This window comes from Helobdella robusta (assembly GCF_000326865.2).
Source record: "Helobdella robusta unplaced genomic scaffold HELROscaffold_12, whole genome shotgun sequence".
Classification (NCBI taxonomy): Eukaryota; Metazoa; Annelida; class Clitellata; order Rhynchobdellida; family Glossiphoniidae; genus Helobdella; species Helobdella robusta.
The window spans coordinates 1,467,004-1,470,950 of record NW_008703664.1 but is presented as its reverse complement, the minus strand read 5'-3'; positions in this window follow the sequence as shown (position 1 = coordinate 1,470,950).

Genomic DNA, 3,947 nt, shown 5'->3' with positions numbered 1-3,947 from the left:
ATGACAATAACGTCTGCTTATGATGTTTTTACGTGGTTTATTGTGCAGTGCGCTAAAAAATCATCCATGAACGAACTGTTGGTAATTTGCTGTTGCATTTGTTTTGCATTTGTCTTCAAATGATACGATACGATAAATTTTATTTGCTTCAAAAATAAGAAAAGAAGACAGGATGACCATGATCAAGTTATCAGGTAACTTATCTAGCATGGCCGCCATACAAATAGTTTTAAACAAAATGAAATTTGAACTAAAAGTTTCGTAAAAGAGAAATAATAATGTTCAGGAACTAAAATTGTTTCACGAATAATCCACTATATCCTTAAAAGTTCAAAATTAGAACTTTGAATTATGGTTCAGTAAATTGTTCTTCAGTTTGTTTTTAAATGTTGACAGAACTTTAGTACCTAAAACAGAATTCAAATCACAATTAATTATTAAGTTATTCCAAATCCGTGGTCCATTGCACAAAATATGAAAAAATAAAATATTCGTTTTTGATTTATTACATCGTATTATGTTTTTGTGCCGATTATTAAAAACAAAACAATAATAATTTGAAAAAATGGTTTTTAACAATCCAGCGTAATGCTTAAACACAAAATTTGCGCATAAATACACATGGAGATTCTTTTAGTTAAATTACACGTTGAAATAAACAGCTCCCCCGATGGAGCATTAAATTCTGAGCAGGTAATGGTCCTCAGTGTTTTTTTCATGAACCGTTGCAGCGGTTGTGTCAATGATGGATACGTCGATGCCAAATGATGTTACCGTAGACGAGGTGAGGAAGGCAAATTGAACTGTACAGAAGTCTTAAGGTACATCTTGGTAGAAAGAATTTTATTCTGCTGATTGCACCCAATGATTTGGATACTTTGTTTGTTACGCAGCCTATACGCTCTTTGAATGTTAATTTATTGTCAATTACGATTCCCAAGAATTTTGACGACTTAAATTCTGATATTGTTTCATCATCAACAATAATTTTATAAGGCTTTTTGTGATTTAAGTATTGGACGGGTCCAAAAACCATAAATTTAGTTTTTTCCTTGTTGTGGGTCAGCCTGTTATTTCTGAACCAATGGTTTGTTTTAAAAAAAATATGGTTTTGTTTATTTTATAAAATTCTTCATAGATAATTTTTTTTGTCATAAATATGTTTCTTTGAAAAAAACGGTTTGTATGTGCAGAAGAAGCACAGGTTTGCACGTGCAAATGTTTTCCCGCTCGTATGTATCGGAATCTTCTGTATATATGCGTGTGAGCAAGGCTGGAAATCAACAAATTGATGAAATGGAAAAATTTGTGCGTGCGTGTAATTGGCCAGAATTAGCATGCAGAAGCATCCAGGAGCTTGCAGAAGCAGGCACTCTACCAACGTCTCCTCATTTACAATGCTTAAGCAGTGTCAGTCTCTTTGATGTCCAGCATTAATTTCATTACCAGCAAGTTGTCAACGCGCCTGCATGCTGTCACGTTCGTTGCCCTTCATGGCTGTGTTTATGGAAACTTTCTTGCCGCGACAACCTCAAACAGTAATTTGCATTTCCCATTGGGAAAAATTAACCAACCTTTTGTTTGAATTTGTTTTTATTGGAATTAAGCGATGAGGGGAATGAAATTTTTATTTGAAATTATGACATCAACCAAGCTACTCAATCAATCAATCAATCAATCAATCAATCAATCAATCAATCAATCAATCAATCAATCAATCAATCAATCAATCAATCAATCAATCAATCAATCAATCAATCAATCAATCAATCAATCAATCAATCAATCAATCAATCAATCAATCAATCAATCAATCAATCAATCAATCAATCAATCAATCAATCAATCAATCAATCAATCAATCAATCAATCAATCAATCAATCAATCAATCAATCAATCAATCAATCAATCAATCAATCAATCAATCAATCAATCAATCAATCAATCAATCAATCAATCAATCAATCAATCAATCAATCAATCAATCAATCAATCAATCAATCAATCAATCAATCAATCAATCAATCAATCAATCAATCAATCAATCAATCAATCAATCAATCAATCAATCAATCAATCAATCAATCAATCAATCAATCAATCAATCAATCAATCAATCAATCAATCAATCAATCAATCAATCAATCAATCAATCAATCAATCAATCAATTTTGTGTTTGTATTTGTGTTTTTCAGTTTTTGTTGTTATTTTGTATAATGTATATGTCTGTATCTTTTGCTATAATGTGACGTTTGTAGTCAAGCATGTAATTATGTTGTTGTAATTTAGTGTTTGTGGGTGTGTTGTAATTTGTAATGTAATGTTGGTAGATACATGTTAACGTATGTTGATGGTTGGTTAGTAGATGCAAATGCAAGGCCAATAGGCATTCACAGCAGGAGTTTTCCTATCAGTTCACTTTGAAATATGTTTACTTTTAAACTGCTGTACGTTGCGTAATGATAAAATGTGGCGCTGCACTTAGACACGTGTGCGTATTAAAAGCCTTTCTGCCTTTTCAAGCCATTGTTTACTTAGGAGGTGAATATAAAGCCTTAATTGATGTTTATGTTAACGTATGTGCCACATTCACCTCTGCTCACTTATCTTCATTCATGCATCTATTTGAATGTTTGTTTGTTTGTGTGTGTGTTTGTGTGTGTGTTTGCGAGTGCGTGCGATTGCAAGAGATTAAGTGTGAGTGTGGCTGTGCGCGTGATATTCTGTGCGAATGATTGTATATCGATGCTGACTGATTTGTTTATTTGTTTCTTTATAAGTAGGTTTCTTGCGGTGCTAGGATTAATGATTGCACTCGATATGGATGGAGTTAATGTTGTGTGGGCATGGAAAATAATGATTGTTGTGGTCAGATTTTATGCTTGTTGATGGTTGGCTATCGTTGTTGGTGGTCGGTTGGTCGGTAGGTCGATTGATTGGTTAGTTGATAATTAGTTGTTGTTGTTGGATGTTATTCTATGTTTCAACTTAAATGTTCAGCAACTAATAAAAATTTACAAGAAATTGACACGGATGATGATGATAGTTGCAACAAGCGTTCAGATTGTAAGGATGATGATGATAATGATGACTCGGTCAGACTTGGCAATAATGTGTGGATGGATGGATGGAGGTATGCAGGAATAGGTTCATGGATGAATGGTTGGATGGACGGATGGACGGATGGATGAATGGATGAATGGATGGATAGATGGATGAATGGATGGATAGATAGATGGATGGATGGTTCAGATGTGAGAGCCTACATATACATTTAAATGCGTATAGTATGCAAAGGAATGGATAGATTTTTGAATAAGCAACTGAACAATTGGGAAAGGAAAATTTTTTCAATGGATTTGCAAGATCTGAATGTGAATAATTGTCGGGAAGGGACGGAAAATTACAAAATAAGCACAATATTTAATATATGCAATCTCCAAACATCTATTTTGATTAAAAAGTGGCTCAGCAAAAAAACAGCATCACAAACACACACGTAAACACACACACACTCTCGCAAACATACACGCGCAAACACACACTCACACAAACAAGCACATACACATTTACATACGTTGCTCAATTTTTGGAAATTTTCCCCTAAACTTTCAAACGTTGTTTTCACGCACGCCCGATTTAATCGTCTGGTTTTTGGCGCCAAGCAATAATAGGCGAACCAGTGACGTTTGTGTGACGTCAGAGAGCCGTGCTGAATGTTTTATTTCTTTCTTTTCATTTTATATTTTCATGTTTTTGAAATTTATCGCGACATTTTTTTTTTTTATTTGAAAATAAAATTCGTCACCGATGAAGATTGAGCAACTTGATTGATTCTATATAACTTATCGTAATTTTTTTAGAAAAAATATTTAATAGCTATTTTCTGAAATAACTTATCAAACTGCTGTGGAATGAATTACAGACACTAACTAACCCCTCACA